Source organism: Crocodylus porosus, unplaced genomic scaffold (assembly GCF_001723895.1).
Source record: "Crocodylus porosus isolate Cpor-Errol unplaced genomic scaffold, CroPor_comp1, whole genome shotgun sequence".
In the NCBI taxonomy this organism is placed as follows: domain Eukaryota; kingdom Metazoa; phylum Chordata; order Crocodylia; family Crocodylidae; genus Crocodylus; species Crocodylus porosus.
This window is the reverse complement of record NW_017728917.1, coordinates 20,168,270-20,188,574: the sequence shown is the minus strand read 5'-3', so window position 1 is coordinate 20,188,574 and position 20,305 is coordinate 20,168,270. Positions and strand designations below refer to the sequence as shown.

At 44.9% G+C, this 20,305-nt stretch overlaps 1 protein-coding gene and 1 long non-coding RNA gene across 2 annotated transcripts in view; both read left to right on the top strand.

Moving 5' to 3' along the window:
- Window positions 1-14,034, top strand: part of LOC109311299 — an 18,562-nt gene extending 4,528 nt beyond the window's left edge. Inside the window, exons 2-3 of the long non-coding RNA XR_002101465.1 lie at window positions 13,239-13,311; window positions 13,998-14,034. This is a non-coding gene — a long non-coding RNA (uncharacterized LOC109311299). The remainder of the gene's footprint in view (window positions 1-13,238; window positions 13,312-13,997) is intronic.
- A 422-nt stretch (window positions 14,035-14,456) lies between these two features.
- Window positions 14,457-20,305, top strand: part of ABHD6 (abhydrolase domain containing 6) — a 45,489-nt gene continuing 39,640 nt past the window's right edge. The window contains exon 1 of the mRNA XM_019536867.1: window positions 14,457-14,477. The gene's annotated coding sequence lies outside the window, so the exon portion shown is untranslated. The remainder of the gene's footprint in view (window positions 14,478-20,305) is intronic.

The following is a 20,305-nucleotide window of genomic DNA, read 5'->3' as shown; positions in this document are numbered from 1 at the left end:
CCCCCCCAGACATTTAAGTTTTTTGTTACTGAAGTTTATCTGGGTCTATTTTTCATTGTTTTCAAACTGTGCAGGTGTGTAGAGCTCAGGGCCACGTGATTACTGATTTTGAGTTCTCAGAGTGCTACACCACTCCTGGCACTCAAGACACAGGCAGAGCTGGGAGACGGGAGGCCTTGCATCTCCTACTGGAGCTCGGATTCCTGTTCTCTCACTCTCCGTTTCTGTGTTATCTTTCTGTGCCTGGTTTCCTGGTTCCAGCAGAGATCATAGGGTCTTCTGGTGCTGGTGGTGTGTGAAGGTCTCCAGTCTCTCAGTGGTGGTGGGGCTCTGGGACCACATATGTGGATCAGACAGGAGTGTGCTCATTGACAGTCGGCTCAGCCCCCAAACTTCCCATGGGATGGGGGAGTGGAACTGCAGGTTGCTGTAGCCCCATGTCCTCTAACTGGAGATCCTAGTTGTGACATTGTCAGGGATACCTGTAAACTGTCCAGGGTAGCAAAGGTTGACTGGACAGTTTTCCCCACCTAATCGTGCCCTGTTGACATTGCTGCCTGACTGCCTATATCTCAAGAAAAAAAAATTCTCCTCTGTCTGTTCAACAAAGCAAGAGCACTGTTTGCAGCTCAAGTCAAATTGAAGATACAAAGAGAAAAAGTTTGGAATCCTTTCGGAAAAAGCAACAAGAAGAAAATTTTTTAAATATCAACCCTTTAAATACCAAACTCCTTTATAAACTTTTTTTCTAAATTCTCGAAAAAAAACAGAAACAAAAAACCTGTCTTGAGCAGCTTTGTGCCATGTAAAATGTCAGGGGAAATTGCTTTCTTGATGATGAAATGAGGGCAGAGATTAAAGAAGTGGATTTATAGTAGCTATGTATAAATAAATATAGCCACATGTACCTTACCATTGGCATTGCTATTATCTCTCTAGAGAGAAAGTGAGTGAGGGAGAAAGCAAGAATGCCTCCTAGTGTGGTGAGGTGGAAAGTTGCACTCTCATGAGTTTGGAATTGCAACATTGCTGACAGGTACCAAAATCAGGAGTTCTCCAAGGCTCAGTCATGCAACAACCACCCAACGATCCCACACGCATCATGAATAGAATATGCAACTGTGTTCTTATCTAGGCTTGATCCTTGCCAATTTTTCATGAAATCTGTGGAATGAACAGGCCTCTGAAGGAAATGTTTAAATAGTTGAATAAATGCCTAAAATAGGTTTTCTGTATATAAATTGTCTTAGTTTTAAAATAGGACATCTTGGCAATGTCTAGAGGTATTTGGTGCTGTTCACCTCCTTTTAAAAGCTAGAAACTTATCCTTTCTGATAGTATGGAACTTAGATTTCTAGCCTGAAGGAGCTCTAAGATATTGGATTTTAAATGGGATAACTGTGCATTTCTATAGTGCATGTGAGCCACAGAGTGAAGTATCCATAGCCCTGTAGGATGATGGCATTGCTTTACCACCAATGAAACTAACAGATGGGTAAAAACCCAAAATTTCAGATATGATAACAGGTTTTGATTGCCCAGCTGGAGGTGCTTTGGGCTTGATTTTTACCTATCTTGAGCACCTGAAACTGGAGGCCAAGTCAATGGCAGGCACTGTGCCTAACACCCTTGAAAATAAGGCATGCTTTGGAGAGCACAAAAATTAGGCACTCAAAAATCAGAGATTTTCCTTTTCTTATAGGGCTGTAACACAGAAAACAATATTTTGTCTTCTCTTTGTTGCAAGTTGGTTTTCTAAGCATTGCAGGCTTGCTAGATCAGTACAGATGTATATCAAAAATACAGCATTAGTTGCCTTTGTGCAAAGTAACTAATTAATAGCCAGCCTGCAAAGGGAAAATAATGTGCTTGGTTGATGAGCTTTACTTAAAGCGCCCCTGCTGCCATTTTGAAGCATGGGGACAATGATATATGACATGCTGCATTTGCTTTAATTAGAGAGGCTCTCAGAGATGCTGTAATTAAAGCATCTGCCCCCACCCCACAGCAGGTGTGAAAATGCCCTTTACTGCAAAACTCATTAAGAATTAATTTAAAATCTCTACCATTAAAGAGGGGAAAGCAGTGAGGATAAAGTATGCACAGTATCCTAGCTCAGGCCTGGTTTTGCATCAGTCCCCCAGTTATGAATGAGGGTCACTTCTTGAGAATAAACCAATTTAGGAAAGACTATTCCACGCAGCAGAGATGCAACATGGGACAAGCCACATTTCTTGCAGGGCAGTTGTAACAGATCAGTTTCAGCTGGGATGCTTGAATTCACATTATGGTATAATCTTCATTACCTGTTCTAGCCATACCCCACCCCATACTGTGCCACCTGACACACCTGAGAAGGGAAAGAGGTGACACAGTATCTGTGGTCAAAGTCCTGGGTGCATTATAAAAAAGCCTTCAGCTTTTTACTGCAGGGCATGTTTTGCTTCCCACCCTTCAGATGTATCTGAGCCTTTTTTCCAAGTCTCTTTGGCTGTGTTACAGCACCTAGAAGAACAGAGGGAGATGATAGATGGGGGAATACTGTATCTGCTTCAAGAATAGCTGACAAGTGAGAAAATCGGCCACCTCCTGTATCAACTGGAGACAGCCCCCTACAAAAGGTCTTCTAACTGAGTAAATCAGAGCCAAGTTATTTCTTCCAGGGTCATGAAACACAACCTCAGCTTGCTGAACAATCGCAGAGGGGAAAATGAAGATAAAGAGTCCTTTGTTTTTTGTTTTACAAAAAACTGGATAAAAGTGGACAGTAAATTAGAATTATCTGCTGGTCCAAACATTACATAAGGATTGTAAACATTATGCAAGGATTGTTACTGTGACTCCTTTCTGAGGCCTCACGCATGGTTAGTCCTAGCAAAGAACAGAAGTAACTGAGCTGTGTTGCTGGCTTTTAAAGAGGCAGAAGGCATTAGCCCTGTAATAGTTCTTGGAACTGGTTCTGACAGTTCTAGGCCTCCCTTCAGTGCAGAGCCAGACACAGGCATGGGCGAACTGGGCGGCCACCCAGAGCCCAGACAGAAAGTGGGCCCAAAAATGGTCATTTAAAAATTATCATCATTTCTGGTGAAGGTGGGGCCTGATACTAAAAGTTTGCCCGGAGCTGTCAGGAGTCTAGGTAGATTTCACAGACATTACGGCTGTAAGGGACCTCATGAGACATCAGATCCGGCTCCCTGCCCAAAGGGCAGGAAGTCAGCTGAGGTCAGATGACCCCAGCATGATAATCATCCAAACGCTTCTTGAACATTTCTGGAGTAGGTGCTTGCATCACTTCTGCGAGGAGTCTATTCCAGACTTTGGAGACTCGGATGGTAAAGAAATTTTTTCTCATGTCCCGTCTAAAATGGTCTTCCAGCAGTTTATGACTGCTTGACCTCATCTTCCCTTGGGGAGCCCTGGTGAACAGGTGTTTCCCCAGATCCTGATGCACACCCCTGACACACTTTTAGGCTGCCGCCGAGTCCCCCTGAGACTTCGCCTCTCCCGGCTGAAGAGCCCCCTGTCCCTCAGCCTCTTCTCATAAGGCCAGCTCTCTTGACCTTTGACCATGTACATGGCTCTCCTCAACTCTTTCAGGCTTCTCCACGTCCTTTGTAAAGTGTGGAGCCCAGAATTGGATGAAGTACTCCAGCTGCAGCCTCACCAAGGCTGAGGTACGGTGCTGCTTCAGTGAATGGTAGGTTCTTCACACAACTGTTGCCTAACTATTTAAATGTCTTGTTGGTTTCTCTGTTACCTTTTGAACCAGATATAGTTGGACGTGGATACTTCTGTTAATATACTAGAGACACTGTTTACCAGCCATGTGTATGTGTATGTGTGACTGATGACAAGAGGGTAAAAAACCTGATGTTTCTAGTTTGTAGGTCGTTTGCTTCTGGCACGTGTTCTCAGAAAATGCTAATGATCAGACACATAATGGTCTTAATTTTCTCGTTTGTTAATGCCACATTTATGTGAGAGTGGTCATTCAGATCACTCCAACCCGGTGAAGAATGTCTAGCATTTGAAAGCTTGTCTAACTCTATCCCAACTATACTGTTGGTCCAATAAAAGATATCACCCTAAGAAATCCTGCCCTCTTGCATAATTCTTGGATCATCATGGCTACCAAATCACTCTAATGCTGCACTTTTGTGTCTAATTTATTACTGATTTTTTAATACAGCTGACCTTGAAGCAAGCTGTAGGTGTTAATGCATTTGGTCAGGAAGATGCCATTTGTTCATCAGAAGTGTGGATTTTCATATGCTGAAAGTAGAAAAAATGGTGACGCTCCAGAGAATGTGAAGCAGGATCTCCCTGAGCAGGGCTGAGGAGCTTGTACAGGGGCAAATGCTTGTTGGCTCCCAGCTTAAGCCCTGCCAGGCCCATTTGCTCCTTTCCCACATCTCACTTCAGATGGTCATTGAGGCTGCCAAACTGGAAATCTAAAAGCCTGCAGCTGGGGCTAGGAGGGCATTAGCAAATACATGTTGAGGCCTCAGCTTATTCTAGTGGTTAGAATATCACTCCTTCTTGAGGGAGACTGTTGCACCCCAAGGTGCCTCCTGCACAGTCGCTCTTTCTGCTCTGTCTTGGGGAAAGATGTGCCTGAGAGGCAGAGCGAGTGCAGATGTGTCTCCATGACCTACCAAGGTTTGGCTCAGTCACTTAGCCATAGGGAAAGTGGAGGAGTGGCTGGCTTGCTTTCGAGAGACAGGATTTCCTAAGGTGCCTTCTTTTATCTCCATCAATCGGAATCACTTCTTTCCACTTTGCCTGGCTTGGTGAAGGGGTCATGGTGTTAGCAAAGGTTCTATAATTTATTTTTCTGCCTGTAAATACAGAGACAATCCCTAACCTTCCACATGGTTGCTGTGCAAGAGGTCAGCAAGAAGAAACTGCAGCATGGATCTTTACCCCTTATATAACGAAACCACATGTGAGAAGCAGAAAAAAATATTCTTCATCCCTCTGCCCTTTGTACCAGGAAATCAGTGGTCAGAAGGGCAGGATCTCATTGGGATTTACATTTCTAGGCAGTGCCGACACTGAGGAAGGTTTGTTTGTGGGTTAGAACTGTATTACAATTGCTTGTCGTGATAAACATTTGTTCCTTATGTCTCACTTGTCACATGTGAGGGTGTCTAAAGCAGCCCACTGGGTTCAAGTTCTTCAGCACTGAAGTCAACAAGATTCCAGCAGTGTTCTAACACAAATGTTGTCCATGCTGTTTGCTAGCAGCCTCCCCAGTCTTACTGGGCAGCTGTAGAGGTCTGGAAGCATTTCTCATCAGCTCTGCTCCTTGGGGAAACCATGCTTGGCTTTTCATAACAATGCTGAAACATATCATGGCCAGCATATACCTATAAATAGACACTGTCACAATGCAGCTTTCTCCAAACTTAGCACTTTAAAAGGGATTTCTTTCTGCTTCTTAAATGCCTGATGCAGGGAAAAGGTGAGGGTTGACTCTCATGGCTGACAAACAATGAACCAACTAAATTTAAAAATAGGATATGTCTGGACTTTTTTCCATTCTAGAAAGTTAGAGGAGATCTCAACAAAGCAGATTGCTTCCTGGTGATACAGGGACTTGTTTCCCTGATGAAGCGGATGTGATTCAATGGCTTTTTGTTTTATTGTAAAAAGAACAAACAGTTTACAAGCAAATGGGCAGAAAGATCCTTAGCCAAGAAGAGAGATCTGCTTTGTGTACACAACATGCATGACCTCCAAGTGCCTTCGAAACAGTGCTGCTGTACCTAATGGTACTGCACCTGCAAATGCTCCAGGCCAGCCCATATACTGAGTTGGATTTCTAGCAGGGTTTTCCATGGTTCTTTGTGGTACATTTCCCCAGGTCACTCTGTGTTCCTGGCAGTGTATTGTAGCAGAGTTTGTACTTCCTGGGCTCCTGTGTAAAGTTCTCTGTGCCTCCCAGTTCAGAAAAGTAAATTTCTGATGGCCAGGCACAAGCTGTACTTTGGGAGAGGACATTGTCAGGGACCATGGTGCTGGGTTATATCTTTGATCTTATGTCTTTAGCTGGAACAAGCTACAACTTTATTGTCACATGCTAATCTGGGTATTAGTAGAATGAGCTTGGGTTACCTTTGCTGTGAAGACATACCTTTAATGTCTTCAAATCATTGCCATTGTAGCAGAGATACATTTGTGAAAGTTATTGGGCTCAATAAAGCGGTAGCTGGGTAAAATTCTCTGCCCTGTGTGTTTTGTGGTCAAATTAAATGACCTCATGTTCCCTTCAGACCTCAGACTCTCTGAATCTAGATTTTGGTGGTGAACCTACTGTCAAGTAAAGAGAGCAGGAGAGAGTAATAGATGCAGTGCAGAATCAGGGAGCACCAGAGTGAACAGGTCTGGGAAGAAAGGAGGGGAAGGTGTGATACCTCACCCTGGTCATTCATCCATACTGAACAAGTCTTTGCCCTTCATGCTTATGTATCAAACTCTCATAGACAACTATGTCTCATGCCACTAAATCCAGTCAGAGACTGGCTGCAATTCCTGAGAGAGATATAGTACCTTCCACTCACTCTCAAGATTAACAGAAAGCTGACCGTGTTGGAGACATGTGAACCTTGCCGCTCATAGAACAGGCTGTGCCTGCTCAGTTGGCTGCTGTTCCTTGGAACAGAGAACATTTTAAAGCCTGCTGCATCTTTCTTTATTGATGTGTCATTGTTAATTCTATTCTATATTTTTAGCTGCAGTTGAAATATTTCTGGCTCAACAGTGCAATAACTGTGATTGGCAGGGATGAGAGGGAGAAATTAAAATGCAATGAGAAAATGGAATGCAGTTTTGTGCAGAATCACTCAGATTCTGGGGTCTTCATCCACAAAATACAGGAGCCCGGAGACTCAGCGAAGTCAGTACACTTACCAGAAGAGGAGACCTGGAAGCCCTACAGTGGAGAGGGCTGAGAGGACAATAACAGACCTACAGGACAGAACGAGAGCAATGACTGGTAACAACACTGCATCCATCTAAACAGCAAAGTATCAATGGGTTGGCGCTAGGTGGGGCATAAGGGAGGTGGAGCCCCAAGATCCTCAGGCTGACAAGTGACCTTAGCAAGACACCTGAGCTGGGAGTAACAGCAACCCCCAAAATTAAAACTTCCATCAAGGACATGGCAGACAAGAAGCTTTGGTAGTCTAGGTAACTGGTGTCGGAGGCAAACTGTCAGCCCACAGGACCACAGTTAGCTCGGGGCGGCTAGAAAAACCTAAGCGTGGACCTCTGGACAGGCATGGCAAATTACAAATTGGTGCATTTGGCCATGAATAAGGGGGTTAAGCTCTAATGGAACCCTGGAGGCTGATACCGAAATGGAGGTCAACATGATACCACAAGTAGAGCTGTTAGGACATATACTACAAGTGGTGATGAAAGTACTTAAGGTCCAACAGCAACATGCCCTACAGCAAATGAATGGTTGAGGCATAACTAGTCTGCCTTTTAAAATGCATAAAATGTCAAAAGATGGTGCTGAAGCATTTATGGAGGCCTTTGAAGTGAGCGCCATACAAACTGGATTGGATAGATTCCTATGGGCTGGGCAGTTAGGGTCACTACTGATTGGAAAGGCCCAAGCAGCATATAGGGTGCTCCCCAGGGATGAAGCATATGACTATGACAGTCAAGCAGGCAATTCTACATTGGTTCAAATTAACCCCAGAGCACTACAGGAGACTCCTTAGTGCTAAAAAAGAGAAAGATGATAAGAAACCCCAGATCTTGATGCAGCTATTAAGAGATCTGTTAGACAGATGGGTGCCCTCAGCCATGGTAGGCAGGGAGGCGCTTGCAGACCAAATACTGTTAGAACAGTTTATCCAAGACCTAGAGGGAGGGATGCAATTATGGGTAAGACAACATCTGCCTAAGTCGGCTGAAGAGACCCAGAGAATTGCCAAAGCTTATGCTGCATCAGATGTAGAGACGGTGAAGGAAAAGTCTTATAAAAATGAGAGGAGACAGTACGTAGGGAGGAGGAATGTCATCGAGGCCCTTCAAGACAGGCAGGGAAGAAAGTATTATGCCACCTTGTGGGCATACTGGACATGTGGCTAGAGAGTGTCCTCAAGGACCACATGACTGTTGGAGACCAGCAGGTGGCACAACAGGGCCCTGGGAAAGGTGAGATAATAGAAAACCCCTGGAAGAGATGGACTGTAGCTTCGGCGAGGAGAATGAGGTTATGCTGTGGGACCACCCCAAGGTTACAGCATGGATAGTGGGATGGGCTTTATGGGCCACACTCAATACAGGCTGTTTGCAGATGCTCATATGATCTGGCATAATACCAGAAAATGCCATAACGTGGTGCAAGCCAGGATGAGGTGCATCCATGGTGGGGCTGAAAGGTATTGGAGAGGATACATGAGGGCTAGAATAGCCAAAAGAGCAGGCCAGATAAGGTGGGATTCACCCCAGAGCTCGATGGGAAAATGACCGTGGGGAGAGATTGGTCCCCATTATACAATGTCCTAAACAAAGTAAAACAGGCAGAATTGGAAAGGAAGGGATGGCCCCAAGTAGAAGGCTGGATAGCAGAGGAAGAAGAGCCTAGCTCCTCTGAGGAAGAACCGTTTATTAGCTTGGGAGTGGGCCCAACAGGTTCACGCTTCAAGATTGTGCAAGATGAAGAAGAAGAGTTCACGAGGATCCGAGAAGATGAAGTTGCCAGCGTCAAAGGACAAGTTGTGAGACCGGAGCTACAAGTAAGTGACCACATTTCAAGATTTGGGATGGGTTATAAAGCAATCAGATAAACCAGATAAAGCAATCAGAAGGGTGTGAGCATGTCTGACAATTATTGGTGCCCTGAGCATTCTGAAGGAAGGTGTGGGACATGGCCCATGGAACACCCATAGGCAGACACTTCAGAAGACAGAAAACGCTAGGCAAAATCAAACGATGGTTCTTTTGGGCAGGCATGTGAGAAGTAGCATGCTGGTGTGGGTCCTGTGCAGAGTGTCAGTTGGTGGAGGAAAGACGGCCACAGAGGGCACCCTTACAGGTAATGCCTATCGTTAACACTCCATTTGACCGAGTTGCCCTTGATGTTGTGGGTCCATTCACCAAAAGTAGTGCTGGGCACCAGTACATACTCATCTTAATTGATTATGCCACACGATACCTGGAGGTAATACCACTCTGAACAGCCACCATGTCTTGGATCGTGGAAGAATTGTTAAAATGGATTTCCTATTTCGAAGTACCCAGGGAAATCATTACTGACCAGGGTAAAAAAATTTTGTCAGGGGTGTTAAAGGCCATATGTCACATGCAGGGCGTTAAGCATCTTCAATCATCAGTTTACCACCCCAGACAAATAGCTTGGTGGAGTGCCTAAATGGCACAATTAAATGCTTATTGTGATGAAGCATGCAGAAAGAGCCCAGGAAATGGGACCTGTTTTTTGTGCAACAAATGTTTTCTCTGAGAGAGGCACCTCAGGCATCCACCCAGTTCAGACCTTTTAAATTGATATTCAGCCACAAGCCCCAAAACCTATTGCAAGCAGCCAGGGAAGAGTGGAAAAGGCCAGGGCACAAACAAGTTGGGGCTCAACAATATAGGCAGGACATGATGGAATGCCTTAAGGAAGCCCAGTGGTTAGCACAGGTGAGTATGGAGAGGGCACAGCAATGGCAGAAAACCAGTTATGATCAAAAGGCACAAGAGAGGGAGTTTCAGCCCAGGGATAAAGTGTTGGTTTTGCTTCCTTCTTCTGCAAATAAATTATTAACCAAATGGCAAAGGCCTTTTTATATAACAAGGAGAGCTGGACCCATAGATTATGAAGTATACCACCAAGGGCACCTAAGGGAACACCAGATCTACCATGTAAATCTATTGAAGGCCTGGAGGGAGCCAGAGGGATGGCTGTTGAGTCCTGAAAAGATAAGCAAAGAGCTAGGCCCCAAGGTAGGAGGAAGCACACAAAGGGGTAGGATACAGATAGCAGACAGCCTCACCAATGAACAGCAAAAGGAGCTGAGGTGGATCATTGACAAATTCAGTGATGTATTCAGCAAGGTACCCAGAAAGGCTAGGGGTGCGATGCACAAAATAAATACGCCAAAAGGGGTGAAAAGTGGAAACCAGTTCCCCACCACCTGCAAATGCAGGTATATGAGGAAATACAGAAAATGCTTAGACAAGGGGTGATAGTACCATCACAAAGCCTCTGGAGAAGCCCCATGGTGGCTGTACTAAAATCCACAGGTAACTAAAGATTTGTAGGGGGCTCAACACAGTGGCACATTTCAATGCATTCCCCATGCCACATGTAGAAGAGCTACTGGAACGGATAGGTCAGGCAAAGTATATCTCTACTCTGGCAGATCCCCATGGCAAGGAAAAACCAACAAAAAACAGCTTTCGGTATGCCATGGGGACTGTTTGAATTCACACAGATGCCATTTGGCCTCCACGACATGGCAGCCTCCTTTCAAAGGCTGATAGATAACATCCTAGAGCCACATGCAAGGTACACAGCGGCATGCATTGACAATCTTGTAATTTATTCTCAGTCATGGCTGGAACATCAGCAACACGTGGAACAGTATTACAAAAACTACGCCAGTTTAAGATGACCACGAACCCTAACAAGTGTGCATTGGGAATGCATGAGAGCAACTACCTTGGGTTTTGTGTGGGACAGGGGCCCATACGCCCACTGGTGAGCAAAGTAGAGACCATAGAGAAATATAAACCTTCACAAACAAACAAACAAACATGCTCTTTTCTGGGTTTGGCCGACTATTATCGAAGGTTTATACCAGAAGAGGAGACCTGGAAGCCCTACAGTGGACAGGGCTGAGAGGACAACACCAGACCTACAGGACAGAATGAGAGTGGTAACACTGCGTCCATGCAACATCAGAGTAACAACAGGTTGGCATTAGGTGGAGTGTAGAGGAGATGGAGCCCTGAGTTCCTTGTGCTAACAAGTGACCTTAGCAAGACACCACTGAGCTGAGAGTAACAGCAACCCCAAAGATTAAAATTTCCATCAAAGACGTGGCAGGAGAGACGCTTTGGTGGTCTAGGTAACTGGTGTTGGGGCAAACTGTCGGTCCGCAGGACTGCAGTTGGCTCAGGGCGGCTAGAAAAGCCTAAGTGGGGAGCTCTGGAGGGGCACGGCAAGTTACAATGTAGTATCAGACTGAACTGATTTGGCTCAAACTGGTTTATGTAATGTCTGTTGCAGACCTCTTGCTGGTTTAAGATAAACCAGACAGCCCCAGCATCCTGGCACGCTCTTTGGGCTAGGCAGGGCTCTCTGTTCCACAGCAGGGCTGGCCCCTTCCCTCTGCTCCCTGGCCAGAGCTTCAGAGACTGCAGGCTGCTTCCCCTCTCCCCCTTGCCACTCCCTGCTAAACAGGAATTCCTCCCTCCCCTGTGCCTTGCTGTGGAGGTGTCTGTGTATTAGCTAGTAGACCAAATGCTGACTCAACAGATAGAATCAACAGGCAGAATCAACAAGTAGCTGGTAATGTCCTTCTGTTGTTGCCTTAATTGTGTGATAAACACTGTTATCGGTTCCCTGCTGGGCTAGTCACAGCATCCTGCCAGAGCCTGGCCACGTTCCCCTCAGCTCCATGCTATTGAAGGAAGGATGGGATGCTCCAGCACCCCCCAGCTTCTAGCCTGAGTCACTGCGGGCATGTGCCTGCATTTCTGAGATGTCTGTCCAGTTACAAAACTGATTTAGCCTAGCCAGGTCAGACTAACCTGAAAAGATTGAATCAATTCAGGCTCAGAGTTTTTGAATGTCTGTCCCTAGCCTAGAGCTAGCTTGATTTAAACTGCTGCCAAAGCTGAGACTGGAAGAGTTCATACATATGCACAGACTCATAGGTCACATGTAGGTGGGGTGCAGGGGGGCATGTGCCCCCCTGAGAGTGCTGGTGCCCCCCCTGACAGCAAGCACTCTGGCTGGTAGGGGGGCATGGAGAGAACTTGTGCCCCCCCTAAAATTGGCTTCCCACCTCCCATCACTGGCTCCTGCTAGACTTGGTAGGCACCAGTCGCTCATGCACAGACTGATTGCAGCCGTTCACTTTTGCCCAAGGCCTTAAAGATGTTGGGCATCTCTATTGTATTGCTCTTCTTTTGTAATGCAACTCTAAGCATAAAAATCTGTTCCTGCAATATGAGGTCTTTTGAAGAAGCAAAAACAGCTGTATTCAAAATCATAGATGTCGTTATAAAGGTACATTTACTTCCCTTGGATTTACTAAGGATTGAACTCCTCTGAGCACTTCTACTGACTTTTATCACATTTTGTGGTTTATTTTTATATTTGCATGGTAAAATTTTAATTTTAATGGTAAATGACTAAGCATTGCAAACTATTTTGTACAGCTAGTTTTAAAAACATATCTGTAGACCAAAATGTTTGTATGGTCAGCAAGTTTTATTTGCAGACTAATTTAATAGGAACTGCACACAGTTTCATTTCTAAATTTAGTGATAGATGATCAGATTATTCAGTGTGCAAGACAATTATCTTCTCTTTGAATCAACAGAGCCTTATTTTACTTTGATTGACATTTTTACTGTATTTATTTACCAATATTCTAAAATGCCCTTGTCTTATTTTGAAAAAATTACTACTAGTTTTCTCTCTTTAGATTAACTGTTTTTAAACCTCTTCATAAATGGCAGTAAAAAATAGCAGATTTAAAATTCAAAAGCCTGATTTCCAATGTATTTCAAGAATATCACATCATCACATTTTCAACCTGTCTCCTGAAAGAGGTCACCTAGCAGTATTTTTAGAAGAGGGCAAGGATAATCTGAGAAGAAAACAAAAATTCTGAAGCCTTCAGACCTGTGAAAATTATGGATTAGTAACTTCAAAGCACTGTTTAAATATGTCACAGTGACTGAAGTTATAATTTTAGTAGTATGTGGTACGTCCTAGTAGTCAAAGATGTAATTTAAAAAAGATGTAATTTATATTTGCATGGTAAAATTTTAAGATAGTAAATGACTAAGCATTGCAAACTATTTTGTACAGCTAGTTTTAATATATGCATTATGCTAGTTTAAACTTGCATATGCTAGCATATGCTAGTTTAATATATGCATTAAAGTGCTGATTAATAGAATTAAGCAAGTACTATTCCCAATTCCTCATATGTGAATATGTCTTGGCTAATTGTATAAAATTAATTTTCTTGTTTTAGAAGCTAGAAACAGTGTTAGTCTTTATGTTTTCTGATTGGATACTGGACCCTTTCTGCCTGATGAAGAGTAAAAGTAAGGGTAATTTAAAATTATGACAAGTGGCTTTATTCATAGGGCTGTGTTTTACTCATAGTCCCATTGAGATTTTTCATAATAGTTCAAAGTACTCAAGACCAAGCTGCACTGATACTGGTCTGAGTAGAAATAGGTGGAGATGAAGCATTGTAAGAAGAATCTTTGGTTTACAGAATAGACACACGTTTGCCTGCTATATTTGCAGTGATTCCTCTATTTTAAATGCAAAGCTACATTTTCAGAGGCTTTCTGTGCCATCAGTGCAAAATGCTATAGAGGCTTTTATTTAGTGAAAATGTGGTATTCTGAGTGCAATCAAAACTTTAGTTTTCCATAACTATGCGGTACTGAATACAAGTTGAAACCACTTAGGCAATCCCTCACAGACGTCGATTGTCTTCCATGATTGTCCTATCTGTGGGTCTAAAGATAGCTCATGAGGCTAATCTGGGATTGACACACTCTGCTGGAACTTGGGCCCATGTTTCCATGCAGGATTGGTGCCTCCAGACTCTTGATTTGGTCCACGACATGCAGTTTTTGCTGCTCCTGCTTTTCTGTCTCCTGCTGTCATTGTAAGGTTACAAAGTACTGAGATCTTTGCAGTAGACTCTTTCTCCATTTGGGGTGGTTCTGGGTGACAGTCTCTCATGATTTAATGTTGATGTTGCATTTTTTTCAAGTTGGCCTTGAAGACGTCCTTGAAGTGCTTTCTTTACCCTCCTCTTGAGTGTATGCCTCGACTGAGCTGGGAGAATAAAACTTGCTTTGACAGTCTGGAGTTGGACATCTGGATGATGTGGCTGGCCCAGTGTCATTGATGTCGAATGAGCATCACCTTGATGCTTGTGGTGTTTTCTTGCAAGAGGATATTAATGTTGGTGTGTCTGTCTCCCCCCTTGATCTGAAGGATCTTCTGCAGGCAGTGTTGATGGTACTTCTTCAATGAGTTGAGATGTTTCCTCTATGTTGTCCATGTCTCAGCTCCATACAGTAAGGTGGGGAATCACAACTGGTTGATAAACTATGAGCTTGGTTTTGGATCTGATGTCACGACCTTTGAACATACATTTCCTCAGGCATCTGAAGACTGCACTTGCACATTTAAGGCAATGTTTGATTTCTTCATCAATGTCAGCCTTCTGCGAACGATGGCTTCTGAGGTAGGAGAAATATTCAGTGTTCTTCCACTTTGTGGATTAAGCTCACAGGCTTGTTTCTTGGATACGTTGGATGGTTATTTCTGATTCTGTAAACTTGAACCGTGCTGCTATTCAGATTAAGAATACGTACTTGCTCAATTAGGTCACCTCCCCCCTACTGGGCTTGGGTCACGTTACAGTGTTAATATTCAGCCTAAATTCTGACACCACCACTAGGATTAGGAATATGGAGTTTAATGAAGTGATAGGAGGCAATTTGATTACAAAAATTAATTCATATGGAGTAAAATGGCAGTCTATGGTATCCATCTGCACTAGATGTCATAGGCTGAGTAACAGTAAAGTGCAAATGAAGAGACAAATGGAGATATTCAGAAATCTGTTTACACAATCAGCCAAAAGTAAGTATTACAATTCTGGTCTCAATTTTCATTTCCTAAGTGCAGTAGTTTACTACTGGTATTATTAACAGATTCCCTAGATCTTTCCTAAGTCACAAACACAGATTTTTGTTGCAGTCCCTTAACAAATATCCTCTTGCCTGGGTAGGTTTTGATGATCCATCCTCCTGCTTGTCAAATACTTAGGGTTGATTATAGGCACAGCAGGGGATTTAGCTGGAACTATAGGACAGTGAACACAGGCCTATATCTGACTGTTGCTAGGCTACTAATAGACTATTTGAATTTATCAGAAATATTTCTTCACATAACAGAGGAATACTAATCTTTAGACTAAAGGGTGTCTTAACAACACCCGTGATGGCCATGGAAATAACTGAAACTCAGTGCTCAAAGGTGTGACTGTTGCCCCTGTATGTAAAGGAAAGGATGATGCAGTAATTAGGGTGCTGTTGGGGTATTTGGAAGACCTGTGTTTAAGTCCTCATTTTGCCACAGGCTGTCTATGAGAACTTGGCATGTCACCTTGCCTCTCTGTGCTTCAATTTCCCATCTGTAAAATCTCTGACAGAAGTATTCTCATGAGGTTTACATTAAATATCATTAACTACTTGGATACTTCAGGAATTGGGGTCATTTAAGTACTTTGGTGCAGACTAGAGATGTATAGATGGAAATGTTTCTGAGCCCCAGTTATCCTTCCAAAGCTTTAAAACACTAGAGGTGCCTCAGTCACCATGCCCCTTGGGTGCTGTCTATTTAGCAGCTGGAAGGGTCCAAGTAGTCCTTCCCAGCTTCTGCAGATGGTCATTCTTCTGCCAGAGAACCCAATGGTCACAGCAACACAGCTCCGCACTCTCCATCTGCTCTTGGATGCCTCTTTTGGAGTGCATGGTAAGAGCAGCGGTTAATTGTCCCTTAGAACAGTGGTTCTCGCCCTTTTTCTGACAGGGACCCATTTGCAAAGATCCATGGCCTGTCCTGACCCACACCTCCCTGTCCCTGCTGGTGCCCAACCCCCAGTCCCCTGCCTCCCTGGGCCATCCTCGTGTCCCTCACTCCCGAACTGCAAGCCCCCACCAGAGGGGCACCCAGCTGCCCCCATCCCACTCGGACCAGAGTGTAGTGTCTGTAGCAGCTCTAGCTCATGCAGGCGGCAATGGAGTGAGTCCGGCTCCAGCAGTGGCTAGAGGGAGGAGGAGAAGAGGCCTGTGGCACACCCCCTCTGCCCTGTGCCGGGGCTGCTGCGCCACACCGGGCAGCCTGGTCATGGTTCCTCTCACACCCCTGAGCAGCATCTCCTCCTGCCACCCCTCTGCCCTACTGCAGCTCATGACCCTTTGAAATATTCTTGTCACCCACTTTTGGGTCATGGCCCATGGGTTGAGAAATGCTGCCTTAGAAGATTCTCAGTTAACGGGCTCCTATCTCCTCACTCCTTCAGTTCCTGGCCTTTCCTTTCTCATCTCCCTCTGCAACTTATCTTGTGCGCTTTTATCATACTGTCTTTATGCTGATGACTCATAAAACTTCCACCCATGGATAAACTCACCTTTTAGCCAGTTTTGCCTCTTGGCCTGTCTTCTGGCAGCTCTTTGCTGATGTAATCAGAAAATAAGCCAACTTTCTTTACCCAGGCTCAGGGCTGTTCTATGCAGGTTCAGGGCCCTTAGCGTAAGTGAAGACCTGCTTCAGAGCTGTTGTAATTATATCTACTTTTGCTGACTCCAAGGCTTCACTGTCCTGGCAGCTGGGGATTGCTTTGGGGTAGGGGCATGTCAGCCACAGGGAGAGGCAAACTGTGTAAGTGTCATATTTACTTGAATCTAAGATGTCCCTGAATTCAAGACAGCCCCCATAATAATGAGATTATATATATGGACAATTTAAAAGTTGTAATAACTCTCCAGGTATAGAACCTAAGTATCAGAGGATTGTCTTGAATTCATCCCCTCAGCCTGACTACCAAAACAGGGAAAGCAGTAGGTGGGGGCCCCCTTGCCCTCTGTCCCGACTTCTCCCTGCAGCCATCCTACCCCGCCCCCCCCAACACTCTTACCCCCAGCTCCTGGCAGCCTCTGCCTCTTCCTCCCTCCACCCCATTCCCCAGTCTCTGCCTCTGTCATCCACCCCATTTACTGTCAGACACTGCCCTGTTCTCTCCTGGGAACACGGCACATGGAAGAGCAGTCTTTGCTGGCCATGCAGCAGTGTTGGCACTACTGACTGGCCAGGCAGGGAATGGAGTTGCCATGCGCTCTGTGCCCTGGAGAGAATCCAGCCCCAGTCAAGCTGGGCTGTGCCTGACAGTAACTTAAGGGAGGAGGGGAACAGGGTGGGGGCAGAAGCTGCAGAGGGCAAGCAGCAAGGGGGAGAGAAGAGGGCTGCTATGGGTGAGTCTGACTCTGGCCCCAACCTGGGCTCATAGCCAGTCAGAGCTGCAGCAGCCATCTGCCCCCCACTCCACTTTGTACATGAATCTAAGACAAGGGGCTTTCCCCCCATGCTGATTGGGGGGGTGCGACCCTCATCTTAGATTCAAGTAAATACAGCATTCTTCTTGTTTTTTACTTGAGATTTTGCTCTGGTCCTAGCAATCAATGACCAGCTACAGTTACAGCTGTGCTGTTGCAAACCCTGCGTGTTGTGGAGGATAAGCTTTGGTGTAGCTGCTTATGCTTTAGTCACATGATGTCTCAATACAGACCCTGAAGCCCTCCACTATCAACCTCTTTCCATTCAGAGGAATATTGATTCATTGACTCCCTCACTGAGTCTCTGTTGCTAAGGCCATGACAACTAGGACAAAATAGCTTGTTTACTTATAATTCTCACCTTTAATTGTTTTGGTCCAAATCTTATTTATTTCAGAATAAGCAGGCCCCATTTTGGTATCATTTAAGCTTTGTCTACATGAGAACTGACTGAGTTAAAACTAGTGCAAACCCTGATTTCAATGTATCCAGCTTTATCTCAATTTATTTAAAATTGACACTGAATCTGTTCAAACAAAACCAAGTAATGTCCGCATAGGGATTGTGTCTAACTAGATTGTAACACTCTTCCTTGTACTTCAGTACTCCCTTATCTTCTTGCAAATACATCTTTTATAAGGGACCTTATCAGAAGTTCTCAGAAAACCCAAATGCACTCTGCCCCAGAACACTCTTTATCAGCTATTTCCCTTCTTCAGAAGGTCCCAGGAGGCTCGAGGAACACAGTTTTTCTTACAACAGAAAAGCCATTTGATCCAGCGAAGTCACACTTACTGATGGCCTGAACTTGTTTGGTATTGGATTAATTTCACCACGTATTTGCCAGGTACTGAAGTTATAGAAATACTTCTAAGATAATATTACATAATAAATGAATATGCAACAGCCAGGTTCAAAGGCTGCTACACACACATTAACAAATTGACAAAAACAAGCATAAGAGAGTTAGGTAAACCTCCCTGGTCTGTATTTTCCTTGATTACCTTTTACTCCTTTTTAAGCTATTAATTGCAACATTAGCAACTTTTTAATATGGAGGAACAATTGCAAGTTTTTAAGGGTAAATTCCATCCAAAATGGATTGATTTAAAGCCCTGTGGGAGGGAAAGCATGTTAAACAGAATTAAGAAGAGCAAAGCAAAGGGATTTAGTATCTGATTTTGAAGATGAGGCAGAATCAAGACTACCCAGGGAAATTAGTGTTGAAAAGCTTCTTGTTGCTTTATATAATAAGAGGGGAGCAGATGCTATGGTTCTCTAAAGGGTGCAGCTGCACATAACCTCAGACGTTCTTGAAGGGATTGTGAAACCCAAATATCCTGGCTTAGTTGGGAAACTCTGCACAGGCCCAAAGCAGAGAATGTAGCAAAAGGCTCGAATAAACCCCTGTGGGTACCTCCAGAGGAGTGGGAATATGTTTGCCTGGGGACAAAAAGCAGCGCTATACCTTGTGCTGCTGTTACTTGTCCCCAAGGAAAGCCCGTGCTGTGTGCGCTCTGGTGTGTGGCAGGTTATGCCTACTTGTCCCCAAGGAAAGCCCGTGCTGTGTGCGCTCTGGTGTGTGGCAGGTTATGCCGGGTGGGGTAGGGGAGGTTGGGGCCACCAGTTATGTTGTTCCCAGCAGCCTTATCCACCCCGGTCCTGGGCAGGGCTGGATTAACCCTTTAGTGGGCCCTAGACAACCTAACTTGTGGGCCCCTACTTTTTTTCACTCAATAATTATAGTACGTAAAATAATCATAACTGGGCCCCTTCTACATGTAGGGACCTAGGTATGTGCCTAGTTTGCCTATGCATTAATCCAGCCCTCGTCCTAGGGGCCCTGGGAGATGCAGCCACAGCGCTCCTGCAGCAGGGAGCCTGGCTGGCAGCCAGTGTGTGGCTCCAGCTGGCCAGGCTCTGGTCTTGGGTGACACATAGTGCTGCCATGTGTACTGCCCTGCTTTTTTTTGGCTTGGGTCTTTTTGACCCTGGGATTTCCCCGGGTCAAAAAACCCCACAAGCTGCGAAGTGGGAGTGTGGGAAATGCTTGCATGTGGGGTCTGTAGCGCTGCAGATGGGTCTGCAGTGCCGTATACCACACGTCCATGCTCGTCTGGATGCTCCCTACATGCTTAATATTAAAAGGGAGTGAAGAGGGGTCCTTTAAATGCAGGAAATCCTGTTTTAAGCTTGCAAGTGTCCTTTTTGTATTGCTAGCTTTGCATTTCTCTTTGGGACAGTCTGATTTGTATGCTTGTCATGTGGAACTGAAACGGTCGTGGCTGTTTCTGCTTAACACCAACATGAGCGTCTTGTGTAAAATGCTATCAATAGCAAAAGAGCATCATTAATCAATGTTACAGCTACTCTGGACATAGAGTTAATTAATTGTCTTCCAAGTTAACAGAAGAGGGGTATTCTTTTCTTTTTAATGATAAGCATTGTTTTAAAAAAGGCTTTAAAATCGAATGGCACATCTTTACAACAACCATTATCACCTAGATAGGTGGGAGTTATATCTTTTAAACCACAGATTTAAGGCAAATATTGGTAACGTGTGAGATTTAAGAGCAGTGGTCAGAGTAAAGGGGACCTGCAAAGGATTTGTACGAGTTGGGTTTGTGCCCCTTTTCGGTACCTGTTTTTCACCTAGAAAAATAGCAGGGGCATTGAGCCTTCCCGGTTCTCGTGGAAGGCAACTGAGCCGCTGACCAGAGTTGGTTGTAGGTTCTCCCTTGTCCATTGAAGAAGTGGAGCTGGGTCTTATCATACATCATACCCTCTTCCAAAATGTCAAGTTGTGGAAGGGAAAGTGCCGCCCCCCGCCGGAGGCGGGTGAAGGGAGCCACACCCGGGCGGGCTCTGCGGCGCGGGCGGGGCGGCGATGCGCCGCAGCGTTTTCTGTCGGCGGGGGAGGTCTCGCCGCCCTGCCTTTAAGGCGCGGAGAGGC